At 37.4% G+C, this 13,831-nt stretch overlaps 1 pseudogene; it reads left to right on the forward strand.

The window, feature by feature from the left end:
• Nucleotides 1–3,223: 3,223 nt before the first annotated feature.
• Nucleotides 3,224–12,099, forward strand: LOC122646159 (annotated as a pseudogene).
• The last annotated feature ends 1,732 nt before the right edge of the window (nucleotides 12,100–13,831 follow it).

Below are 13,831 nucleotides of genomic sequence, written 5' to 3' on the forward strand. Positions count from 1 at the left end.
AGTGATTGGAATGTATTGATAGAAGGAATATTTGTACAAAGATATTGGAGAGAATTTCTCCTTTGACTAAGCTATTGGGGGAGAGATTGTCTCCTTTATCTATGCTAATTGGGAATAAGATTCCCTTAGTCTAAGCTAATCAAATTTTTGCCTACCATATAAATAATATAAACAAAAAGAGAAGGTAGCCAAGGAAAGGGCTGGATTGACAAGTTAAGGGCCCAACCGGATTGATGCCCACCCTTACAGGTATGAATGTGCTGAGTTAAAAAAAAGAGTATATAATTTTAGGGTTAATCTTGTTGTCACCAAAATGGTGAAGTGAGAAGTTGTAACCTACTTTTGATTGCCCGTTACTTATTCTCAAAACTTATTTAATTAGTAGGGGTAAAAAATGATTTTCAAAATAATTTTAAAGTGATTTATGATTTATGTCGTTATTAAAAGTTGCCCATTTTTTAGTACGAATGTGAAATGACAAGATTTACTCATTGCAAAAAAAAACGTTATACTAAAATGGCAAAAAAATAAGGTTACGACTTTATTTCCAGTAACCTTGGTCACATCTTACAAGATTTTCCCATAATTTTATTAGCTTAATTATATAAATAAGTCTTACCAATATATATATATAGATATAGTGAAAACATATAGGCCAAGAATTTTTATGATAAACTCTAAAGAGAATGAGAACCTGATGAACAGTTATCAGACTCATGGTTCTATCTGTACATGTTCTTTTTCTTGGTAGCCTATGCACAAGATCTACTAGATTTCTTACTAGCAGGAGGAACAATCCAAAAGTGGTGGAACAATCAAAGAATGTGGATGATAAGGGCAATCTCACCTTACCTATTGGGATCCATAGATTACTTTCTTAAATCAATTGGCATCTCTACATTTGGATTCAATGTGACCAGCAAAGTGATCCACGAAGAACAAAGTAAGCCATATGAGCAAGGTATTTTCGAGTTCGGAGTTGCATCACCATTGTTTGTACCACTAACAACAGCTGCCATAATAAACTTGATCTCATTTCTAAAGGGAAAGGCAGGATTTTTCAAAGATGGAAACTTAGGGGAAGTATTTGTGCAGTTGTTCATATCTAGTTTTGTGGTGGTAAATTGCTGGCCAATTTATGAAGCTATAGCTTTGAGAAAGGATGGAGGAAAGATGCCTGCAAAGACTATAGTGACGTCTGCCTTACTAGCATGGATTCTTTACTCAATGGCATCTCTTATATTAAAACCTTGAAATTTGGCATTTTAATTTGCTGCAATTGGGTGTACTCATCTCTTCTTCTTCTCCTATTGTATATGTAGGCATGGTCTATAGTATCAATATGTAAAACTGCATTATTTATGGTGGAGAGTCAAGTATCACTTGTCTGGGTTCTTTTTATTTTTATTTTTTTAAATTTGAATTAGTAACAATAATAAAAGTTTTTATTATAATGGAAGAAGGAACCAAAAATTCAAAGATATAAGACCCTAGATAAAAAGAAAGTAAATAGGAAAAGGAGGAGGTGGGGGGGAAGTAGTACCCCAAGAATTTCCACCAATTAACACCTTCACCACTACCATAACAAAATATGCAAGAATATTTTTGTAAAATTTGAATTTGATATTCAAAATCCAGTGATTGGAATGTAATGATAGAAGGAATATTTGTACAAAGATATTGGAGAGAATTTCTCCTTTGGCTAAGCTATTGGGGGGGGGGGGGAGATTGTCTCCTTTATCTATGCTAATTGGGAATAAGATTCCCTTAGTCTAAGCTAATCAAATCCTTGCCTACCATATAAACAATATAAACAAAAAGAGAAGGTAGCCAAGGAAAAGGCTGGATTGATAAGTTAAGGGCCCAACCGGGTTGATGCCCACCCTTACAGGTATGGATGTGCTGAATTAAAAAAAAGAGTATTTAATTTTAGGGTTAATCTTGTTGTCACCAAAATGGTGAAGTGAGAAGTTGTAACCTACTTTTGATTGCCCGTTATTTATTCCCAAAACTTATTTAATTAGTAGGGGTAAAAAATGATTTTCAAAATAATTTTAAAGTGATTTATGATTTATGTCGTTATTAATAGTTGCACATTTTTTCGTACGATTGTGAAATGACAAGATTTACTCATTGAAAAACAAAAGCGTTATACTAGAATGGCAAAAAAAGTAAGGTTATGAATTTATTTCCAGTAACCTTGGTCACATCTTACAAGATTTTCCCATAATTTTATTAGCTTAATTATCTAAATAAGTCTTACCAATATATATATATATATATAGTGAAAACATATAGGCCAAGAATTTTTATGATACACTCTAAAGAGAATGAGAACCTGATGAACAGTTATCACACTCATGGTTCTATCTGTACATGTTCCTTTTCTTGGTAGCCTATGCACAAGATCTACAAGATTTCTTACTAACAGGAGGAACAATTCAAAAGTGGTGGAACAATCAAAGAATGTGGATGATAAGGGCAATCTCACCTTACCTATTGGGATCCATAGATTACTTTCTTAAATCAATTGGCATCTCTACAATTGGATTCAATGTGACCAGCAAAGTGATCCATGAAAAACAAAGTAAGCGATATGAGCAAGGTATTTTTGAGTTCGAAGTTGCATCACCATTGTTTGTACCACTTACAACAACTGCCATAATCAACTTGAGCTCATTTCTAAAGGGATTAGCAGGAGTTTTCAAAGATGGAAACTTAGGGGAAGTATTTGTGCAGTTGTTCATATCTAGTTTTGTGATGGTAAATTGCTAGCCAATTTATAAAGCTATATAGCTTTGAGAAAGGATGGAGGAAAGATGTCCGCAAAGACTATAGTGACATTTTCCTTACTAGCTTGGATTCTTTACTCAATGGCATCTCTTATATTAAAACCTTGAAATTTGGCAAACAGAACCAGCAAGATCCTTTTATCAATCCATTGGTTTCGAAAAAGAACCAACACATCCTTCTTTATCACTTTCCACAATCAGATCGAATCGAACTCCCTGACTTACTGTTCAAACCTATATATCCTTTTTCAGTCTCTTCAAGACTTTTCTATATTAAAAGGAAACTGAACCAAGATCCTCTCAAGTTGGGATAGGTCCCTTCTCACACGTGTGCAACAGTTCAACATGAATAGATCCACACAACACACACGTGTGTCAAACAAAAATCCATATAAATAAGGAGTTTGAGTTACGAAGGGTATAGCCAAGAGATGGGAAGCACAAGCAAAAGCTCCTCTCCCTTATCCTCTCCTGCTCCTCCTCCTCCTCCTCTTCACACTCTTCAGACCTTTCGTCGCACGTATTTAAACCGTGCATTTGCATTACTCTACACGTGTGCCATAACCACACTCTTCTATCACCATTCACTCAAACTCCTCCACTCCACCTCCTTCATCACCTTCTGCTTCTCCCTCACCTTTCTTCTCTCTGATGCCGTCCTTGCCTTTATGTGGTTCACCACTCAATCCTTCCGGATGCGTCCAACCCGCCGCCAGGAGTTCCCGGAAAACCTCCTTCGTTTTATGAAGAAAAGTGATTTTCCGGCGTTGGACATATTTATATGTACAGCTGACCCATACAAAGAACCCCCAATAAACGTAGTTAACACTGCTCTATCGGTGATGGCTTATGATTACCTGGTGGAGAAACTCTCAATTTACGTTTCAGATGATGGAGGTTCAGAGCTGACACTGTTTGCTTTCATGGAAGCTGCCAAGTTCGCGAGCCACTGGTTGCCTTTCTGTAGGGAGCACAGGATAGAGGAGAGGTGCCCTGATGCTTATTTTAGGTCCACCCACAGTTGCACTGAGACTGCGAAGATGAAGGTAACAAAATTATTGACAAAACTCACCCTTACAATTAATTAATTTAAGAGTAAATTTCTTGTAGACCCCTTGAGGTTTGTTGACATTTCATGTAGATCCCAAGATTTTTAAAACTTTACTTACAGACCCATAAACGTCATGGTGTTAGTTAGGTGTTAGTTTAACAAATTAAAAGACCAAAATAGCCTTCGTACATCTTTAATAAAGTACAAAGGCTATTTTAAAAGACAATTCTACCTTTTTTTAATGAAAGGCTAAGAATCAAAGGAGAGGGCATAATGGGAAAACTAAAGAATAAAGTAAAGGGGTTAAGAATCGAGGAAAGAGACTTTCTTCTTCAACCTTCAGTCACGAACAACACCCAGCGAAAAGGAGAACAACTCAGATCGAGAGAACTCCCACGACAGGTCTCTGTTTGGCCTGAAATTTCAGATGCATAGTCGCAATCCCAAGCCCTATTAAACCCAGGTAGTAGTTCTTGCAAACAGCAAGCTGGGATCTCAATCGGGAAACCTGCAACAGAGCTTGGCGTTACAAGAGTCAGATCTGATTTTTACCTGAAAATGAAATCCGTTTCATTCATGGAATGGTCTTGATGAACACAAAGTCATAATGATAGAACAAATTTTGAAACTCATCGCTTACTGTGTTTGTATGTCTTTGGAACCATACATCACCGAAGCTCAATATTTTTTTTCTTTCTTGAAAGAGGGGTCACCTTCATGTCTACGACCCTGACACTGGAGAGAGAGATTGATTGCAAAAGAGAAAAGTCATGGGGGATGACATCCCATGTTTTCATCTCTCTCTCTCTCTCTCTCTCTCATGATTGAGACTCCATGAATTCTCAAGAGAATTAAAAGTAAAGGTAAGTAAAGTTCTCTACTTTCAACATTTCGTCTTAACTCTCTCTCTCTGAGTGCGAAGGGATTTCTGGCTTACTGCTCACGATGGGGAAGCCGAATGGGGCTGGGGAACCTAGTGTCCGATTCACCCAGGGAAAGGGGTTCTCACACCCGAAGTTCAAATCAAACGAGTGTTGGATTCCAAATCGATGAACTCTTCCGTTCGGTTCTGGCGAATGAATCTTGGCTTCAAACCCCTTTTCATTAGCTCACAATCATCGACAAGAACACCCGAAATTTCTAAAACCAATTTTTTTTTCTCTTTCTCCTTCTCTGAATCTCTCTGTAGCAGAGAAATCTGAGAAAGGAAATGGTATACCGGTGCTAGCAGAGGATAAAGAAAAGTAAAGAGGAAAAGGTATACCCTCAACGGTGATAAGGGTATTTTTGTCATTTAGTGATTTATGGTCTGCTGGCATATCATTTAACTAGTTGACTCTAACGAAACGGGTAGTCCGTCCATTATCTGGGTCTGCAAGTAAGGTTTTAAATAATTTAGAGGTTACATGATAGGTGAACAAACCTCAGGGGGTTTACAAGACGTTTACTCTTAATTTAATTATCTTGTGAAACACAATTTTCTTATTAAAAGTCTCTTTAATTAAAAAGCGTATCAATGAAATCTTTCTATTGAGGGTTGTTGAATTCACATGTTTATGTTTTATATTGTCAACTTTGATTGCTATATATATCTTTCTGCTCAGGGGGTTTCCAAGAAGTTTACTCTTAATTTAATTATCTTGTGGTTTACCAAAAAAAAAAATTTAATTATCTTGTGAAACACAATTTTCTTATTAAAAATCTCTTTAATTAAAAAGCGTATCAATGAAATCTTTTTGTTGAGGGTTGTTGAATTCTCATGTTTATGTTTTATATTGTCAACTTTGATTGCTATATATATCTTTCTGTTCAGGGGGTTTACAAAAAGTTTACTCTTGATTTAATTATCTTGCGAAACACAATTTTCTTATTAAAAGTCTCTTTAATTAAAAAGCGTATCAATGAAATTTTTTTGTTGAGGGTTTTTGAATTCACATGTGTATGTTTTATATTGTCAATTTTAATTGCTTTATATATGTTTCTGTTCAAGGGGTTTACAAGAAGTTTACTCTTAATTTAATTATCTTGTGAAACACAATTTTCTTATTAAAAGTCTCTTTAATTAAAAGTGTATCAATGAAATCTTTTTGTTGAGGGTTGTTGAATTCACATGTGTATGTTTTATATTGTCAATTTTAATTGCTATATATATCTTTCTGTTCAGGGGGTTTACATGAAGTTTACTCTTAATTTAATTATCTTGTGAAACACAATTTTCTTATTAAAAGTCTCTTTAATTAAAAAGCTTATCAATGAAATCTTTCTGTTCAAGGTTGTTCAATTCACATGTGTATGTTTTATATTGTCAAGTTTGAATTGATTGCTATATATATCTTTGTTTATTTTGAGGGAAAATTACAAAAAAACCCCTGCAATTGAAAATTTTACACCGATCCTCCTCAAAATTACATCCACCTCCCCTTTGAAAGGGGTAGGGGTAATTTTAAGGGGGATCAATGTAATTTTTTCAAACTACAGAGGTGGTAAACGTAGTTTTCCCTTATTTTTAACTATTTTAAGTTGGAAATTTTTGACTGAACAGATTGTCCTTTTTTGTTAATTGGTTTTTTTCTTTTTTCCTTTTGTTTTGATAACCTTCTCACAAATCTTTAGACACATGAAGAATTAAGGGAAAAAAAAGGTTTTTTGAACCGTTGGAGTAGGATACACTAGCATTTTTTTGTCTAACTCTATGTTAATTTTAAACATATAATGCCCTCTTTGTCCTTCTATGTATGATACTATTTTATTGGATCTCGTTGATGTGTTTCTCTTTACCACTTTCTCTTCAATTTAAATTGAACTTGCATATTATAATGGGTTTAGGACGACTATTTGTATTTTTTCAATATTTAATATGGTTTTATTCCATTTTGGGTGGCTGACAGAAATAGAATATTTGTATAAATTATATACAAAGATATTTTCTTATTATTTAAAGTGTTAAATAATTTATAATATTATTTTTTTGTCATTTAGTATGGTTTGATTTCATTTTGATGGGTTGACAGAAACAGAATATTTGTATAAATTATAAATTATATACAAAGATATTATATATTAGAGAGATTTTCTTATCACTTAAGGTGTTAAATAATTTATGACAAAGTTTTCCTCCACTCATAGGCTATGTTGAATAATTATCACCTCTAATTCGCTGTCCGCTCCAATTCCTTCAATATGGTTTGATTCTATTTTGATTGGCTGATACAAACAGAATATTTGTATAAAGTATAAATTATATACAATGATATTTATATATTAGAGACTTTCTTATCATTTAAAATGTTAAATAATTTATAATATTATTTTTTTGTCATTTAGTATGATTTGATTCCATTTTGACGGGTTGACAGAAACAAAATATTTGTATAAATTATATACAAAGATATTATATATTAGAGAGAATTTCTTATCACTTAAGGTGTTAAATAATTTATGACAATGTTTTCTCCACCGGGTAATCATAAGCCATAACAGATAGAACAGTGTTAACTATGTTTATTGGTGGTTCTTTGTATGGGTCAGTTGTACATATAAATATGTCCAACGTCGGAAAAACACTTTTCTTCACAAAGTGAAGGAGGTTTTCGAAGAACTCCCGGCGGTGGACTGGATGCATCCGAAAGGATTGAGTGGTGAACTACATGAAGGCGAGAACGACATCACAAAGAAAAAGGTGAGGGAGAAGCAGAAGGTGATGAAGGAGGTGGAGTACTGGAGGAGTTTGAGTGAATGGTGATAGAAGAGCAATTTGGATCCTGCACTGCCTAGCTGCCCAGCAAGACCATGCTGCCTAGACATGGTAAGGCATGCAATGACCATCTTACCCCCACTCGGGCAAGATGCTCGGGCAAGATGCTCGGGCAGGGGTGAGGCAATCGTCGCACGTCTCGCCGTGTCTAGGCAGCACGGTCCTGCCGGGTAGCTTGGCAGTAGAGGATCTGAATCCACACACATGTAGAGTAAGGCAAATGCACAGTTTAAATACGTGCGACAAAAGGGCTCAAGAGTGTGAAGAGGGGGAGGAGGAGGAGAGGATAAGGGAGAGATGCTTTTGCTTGTGCTTCCCATCTCTTGGCTATACCCTTTATAACTCAAACTCCTTATTTGAGTATGCGTTGAATCTTGGACGTATTACGCTTAGTCGCTGTCTCTGACAAAAGCATATATCATTGGGAATGGAGAGAATTCTTAGTTTACTTATTATTAGTTCCTGGAAAAGAGCCGAAAAAGTTTTTTTTTTTTTTTTTGGTAAACGGTCGAAAAAGTTCTTCTCATCAAAAACATATCTCTTGTGGTCAAGGATCCAGATCCTCTACAGTGCGCTGCCTGTAGCGGTTTGAGGGGTGCAGACTGAGCCGCACATGCAAAGACCGTCGTACCCTTACCCAAACACCTTACTTGAGCAAGGGTAATGCGATCATTACATGGGCAACCCATTCTATACCGTACAGACCGCTACGGGCAGCTGCACCATAGACGATCCAAATTGTGTGGTTAAACCTGAGATTCAAGTAGGTTGGTTTGAGTTATCAGAATCGGATCAATCAGATCGGTTGATTCGTATCAATATTGGAGGAGAGTGGAGACTGATATAATTTTTAATTGATCTCGTATCATTGGATCAGTATAGACAGAGGTAAAAGAAATTGATCCGAATCAATATCGATCGAGATCGATACCAATTACAAAAACCTTGGTCCCACACAAAGGATCAATTTTATTTCATCCATTTGTAAACAATGAGAGCATAATTTTCCGGTTCTCCACAAATCTAAGAGTCTCTAATAAGGGGAACCCTTCTTTATCCGGCTCTTATAGATGACCACATCAACATTCCATATGGCTCACAGAACCCGGCCCATGATGGTGGTGCCAATGTTGCGCTAGGCCCAACACATTGTCCATTATGCCACATATGCCTTTAATGAAAAACAAAATCGACCCAAACGCCAAAGAAATAGAAAATATTTATTTTTTTTGCAAAAGGTTATGTGCGTGGTCTTGTCCCTCTTCTCACAATAAAGGAGTCGCAAAGACAACCACCCACCAATCAAGAGAATGGATCATTTGTACGTACCAATAGGCGAACATACATCTTCGAGTCAATTACATTTTAATTTTGTTTCCATAGAAACCTCTCCTCCCCTTGTAAATGGCAAAACTAGGACAGGTGGTTGGCTCTCAAATGAACGTTCACCTGTTGGTACGTGCAGAGGACTCGAACTCCCAATCAACGCATCTTAATCTTCACCCCTCTCATGCATCTATACATGAAAACTTCCCTTCCTCATTTTTAAGAAAAAGATCCACGATCCAAATTGGTATCGGTATCAGCTAAGCCCGATATCGATTACTAAAACCCTGTTCCCAAATGCCTATTAGTGTGATGTCCTACATTGATGTCATGGGAATTCTTAACCTTTTTTGTTTTTGTAAGGGGTATTCTAAGTTTGTCACAGTTTTTCTTTTCCTTTTTTCAATGAATTAAAAAGATTAGAATGTAATGTCATCTCGAGCAGTAGGTGTACTTAGAACTTGACACCTTCTTCTAATTGTCCTTTGTTTTTTTCCCAAATGGACTGCATTTGAATTCTTCATTTCAATCTATCATAAACTTGTTAAACTTCTTACCAAAGGAAAAGAATTTCCTAACTATATAATACAATATAACTAAAATTTATGGTGTATTACTTACTGTATTTATAGTTATTGAATTATTGCTTCTTTGTTGTTACAAAATGTTGCAGATGATATATGAAACCATGAAAGCTAAGGTTGAGAGTGCAATGGATAGAGGGCGTGTTCCGAATGAGTACATTGCCAGTGTACCTGAGCGTGACACCTTCGACAAATGGACGGCTGGATTTACCCGTCATGATCATCCGACAGTGATTCAGGTTCGTCTTAGAGGGATCCTATGTTGTGGGGTCAGTGGTAAATGCAAGCTTAATTATTAGGTTCTTACTTGACAATTCAAATGCAGGTTTTGATGGAGAATGGAAGAGAAAAGGACATCACGGGCCATGAAATGCCAAACCTTGTTTATGTTTCCAGACAGAAGAGCAAGGCCTCTCCACACCATTTTAAAGCTGGTGCCCTAAATGCCCTTGTAAGCAACTTTTAATGGATATCCTTTTTTATCTTCATAATCAAAATTTGTAGGACGTCAGGATTGGTTCAGGTCGGTTGGGATAGCTCTACCCAGACCAAACCCGAATTAGAACCTGAATCCGGATCAGCTACCCACATGGGGAAGGGGGGGGGGGACAGATTTGACCCCTCCATGGGGTGTGGGTCCCACACCCTAGAGGCGGGGTCCCACACCCCATGGAGGAAATATTTATAATTCATTATTTTAGGGACAGATCTGAACTCTCAGAACCTTGGCATGAAAGGAAATATTTATAATTCATTATTTTAGGGTCAGTGTTCTCTGTGGGGGAGCATAGCACTATGCGTGCAGGGCCAATGAGAGCGTTCACATTGGCATTATGGAGGGTTGGATTTCTGCCTTTCTTGGGGGCCAGGGTGGTCATTTCACCCTCTGTATCTGAGCATGGGCAATACGCTCCCCAATGGAGAACTTTCTTCCTTCATTTTAATTACTAATTACTGTGTGTGTTGAAGCTTCGTGTGTCAGCTGCCATGACAAATGCACCAGTTATTCTAACCTTAGACTGTGATATGTACTCAAATGATCCGAAAACTCCTCTTCGGGTGCTATGCTAACTCTCGGATTCTGGACTCAGGTCAAAACTAGCTTATGTTCAATTCCCCCAGCTCTTCGTTGGGATCAACAAGCATGATATCTACGTTGGTGAAATAAAGCGTTTCTTCCAAATTAATCCACAAGGAATGGATGGGCTAGCCGGTCCTAATTATGCTGGCACAGGATGTTTTTTCCATCGACGATCTTTTTTTGGACCGCCATCATCGCTATTATCCCCTGAGATCCAAGAATTACACCCGGATCATGTCGTGAACAAGCCGGTTCGGTCTGAAACAGTTTTAACATTGGCTCACCATGTGGCAAGTTGCAACTACGAGAATCAAACCAATTGGGGCATGAAGGTATGGTTATTCGAGTTAGGATCCTCTCCCCACATGGGTATTTTCTCCTTAAATCTCACACCGTCCATGACATGTGGATCTCACAATCTAAAGGTAATGAGTTTGTTCTTCTAAAATGCGCAGATGGGGTTCAGATACGGATCCTTGGTTGAGGACTACTTAACGGGTTATCAGCTGCAATGTGAGGGCTGGAAATCAGTGTTTTGCAATCCTGAAAGAGCAGCCTTCCTTGGGGATGTACCCATCAGCCTCAGTGATGTGCTAGGCCAGGTCAAGAGGTGGTCTGTGGGCTTATTAGAGGTGGTCTTCTCCAAGTACAACGCAATTACCTTTGGTATTCCATCGATGGGCTTACTAATGGGCCTTTCCTATGCTTATTATTCATTTTTGCCCATTTGGTTCTTTCCGGTCACATTCTATGCCTTTGTTCCACAGCTTTCTCTCATCAATGGTGTCTCCATGTTTCCAGAGGTATGTAATGCAAGTGTTTTATACTAAAAGGCCCCACCAAAAAAAATTAACAAACTTTTTTCACCAATTATAGTTACAACCAAATTTTCCCATAATTTTAGACATATTGATCAAGAATTTTCATGATAAGAGGATGACAAACCTAATGAACAGGTATCAAACACTTGGTTCTATCTATATATGTTCCCTTTCTTTGGAGCCTATGCACAAGATCTACTAGATTCCTTATTAGAAGGAGGAACAATGCAAAGGTGGTGGAACGATCAAAGAATGTGGATGATAAGGGCAATCTCATCTTACCTATTTGGATCCTTTGCTTACTTTCTTAAATCAATTGGCATCTCTACATTTGGATTCAATGTGACCAGCAAAGTCATTGACGAAGAACAAAGCAAGCGATATGAGCAAGGTATTTTCGAGTTTGGAGTTGCATCACCCTTGTTTGTACCACTAACAACAGCTGCCATAATCAACTTGATTTCATTTCTAAAGGGACTAGTAGGAGTTTTTAGATATGGGAACTTAGGGGAAGTATTTGTGCAGTTGTTCATATCTAGTTTTGTGGTGGTAAATTGTTGGCCAATTTATGAAGCTATGGTTTTGAGGAAGGATGGAGGAAAGATGCCTGCAAAGACTACAATGACAGCTGCCTTACTAGCTTGGGTTCTCTACTCGATGTCATCACTTATTTTAAAGCCTTTAAATTAAGCGTTTTGTTGTTTTTGTTATTGTTGGGTTTTTTCATCTCTTCCTCTTCTCGGCATGGCCTATATTGCCAATCAGTATCAATCTTGTATCGTTCCAATACATATTGGTTTTTAGTCTTACTGATACACGGTTTGTAGGGACACAAAATATTTATAAAAATTATAGTAATTATCATGCAAATTTTGGCTTGTAATGGAAAGACGTTTCAAAGCTAAATTCGTATCCCTAAGGGATGTACGCAGCCTCCATAGTTTTGTGCATGATTTCAGGATATTAGTTTCTTATTTTATTTTATTTTTATATTATTTTGTTTCCTAGTTTATATTTAGGTTTCCTTTTCTTTTGTAATTCGACCTTCTTATATAAGAGTCGTTTCAACGAAATAAAATTATCTTGAAGTTTTGAATCAAATCAGTTTGTTCTCTTCTTCTTAGTCAGAATTAGGGTTTTCGTTACATTGAGGATTCGAGGGTCGTGAGTGCTAGAACGAGATCTAGCCACCATACTTCCTACTGTGTCAAGGGTGGCAACAAGACTCATAGGAAGGACCATTCCGCAAATTGCTGAAAACAAGGAGAGCTTTAGGAAGCTCGACGAGGCCAACCATCAATAGGTTGGGGGGTGGGAGAAAGGGAAGGAAGCACCTAAAGAAATGAAAGCAATTATCATTTTGGGGGAGGGGCTGTTTGGCAATCTGAGAGGACCTTGTCGAAGTTCATGGGCCAGGGACTTGGGATCATGGATCTCAGGTTTCATTGGATGTGAAGCACTACTTTGGATTAACCACAGATCAAGGTTTTGGGTACCATCTTAGTTCACTATAATGCCTACCATATTAGGAATTGGGAAAAGGTTGGATACACCACCGGTGTACTGTAAGCTACACATTGTGTCTATCTTTGTCTTCCAACCCCTTTGAAATGACTAATATGCTCCTCCTATATAATGCCTCGTCCCGTGCCCTCATTGATACTGCCTTTTAGTTTACCACACACTGAGAATATGCCTATCCCTCTCCTGAACTTAGGAATATTACCTTTTTATTTTTGTTCTGATTATCATTCATTCACACAGAGAAAGGGAAGAGAAGAGAAACACAAAAGCTACAAAGAAGATAACGTGGTTCGGTCTTCCTAGGTTTGGAAGCCTACTCTACGGTTGAAATCCCTCATCTCAACTTAGCATCTTGAGGAGGGTGCATTAGCTTTGAATAGAGCATTACACAGTTGATAAGATAAGCACAAATAGCGTGTACACGGTGGGTATAGGCTGCAGAGCTGTGATTGTGGCTAACACATATAAGCGCCTTATCAGAGAAGGAATTTATCTAATTTCCTACCATATTGGAGGAGGATTCTATTGCACTAAGGTCGCCAACACTCCCCCCTCTAAGTTGGGGCGAAGATATCTTCTAAGGTCAACTTGGACAACATGTCGCGAAAGATCTCTCTGGATAGAGCTTTAGTAAACATATTTGCAGTTTGATTCTTGCTTGAAACATATGTTGTCTCAATGATTTTATCTTGAACCTTTTCACGAACAAAGTGACAGTTAACTTCTGTGTTTGGTTCTTTCATAGAACACTGGATTTGAAGCAATATGTATGGCTGCCTAATTATCGCAAAACAACTTCATGGGAGCATGAGAAACATCAAGGCCAAGTTCTTGAATTAACAATCTCAACTAGACCAGCTCACTAGTAGTAGATGTCATTGCTCTGTATTCTGCTTCG

This window comes from Telopea speciosissima, chromosome 11, assembly GCF_018873765.1.
Source record: "Telopea speciosissima isolate NSW1024214 ecotype Mountain lineage chromosome 11, Tspe_v1, whole genome shotgun sequence".
NCBI classification, from domain to species: Eukaryota; Viridiplantae; Streptophyta; class Magnoliopsida; order Proteales; family Proteaceae; genus Telopea; species Telopea speciosissima.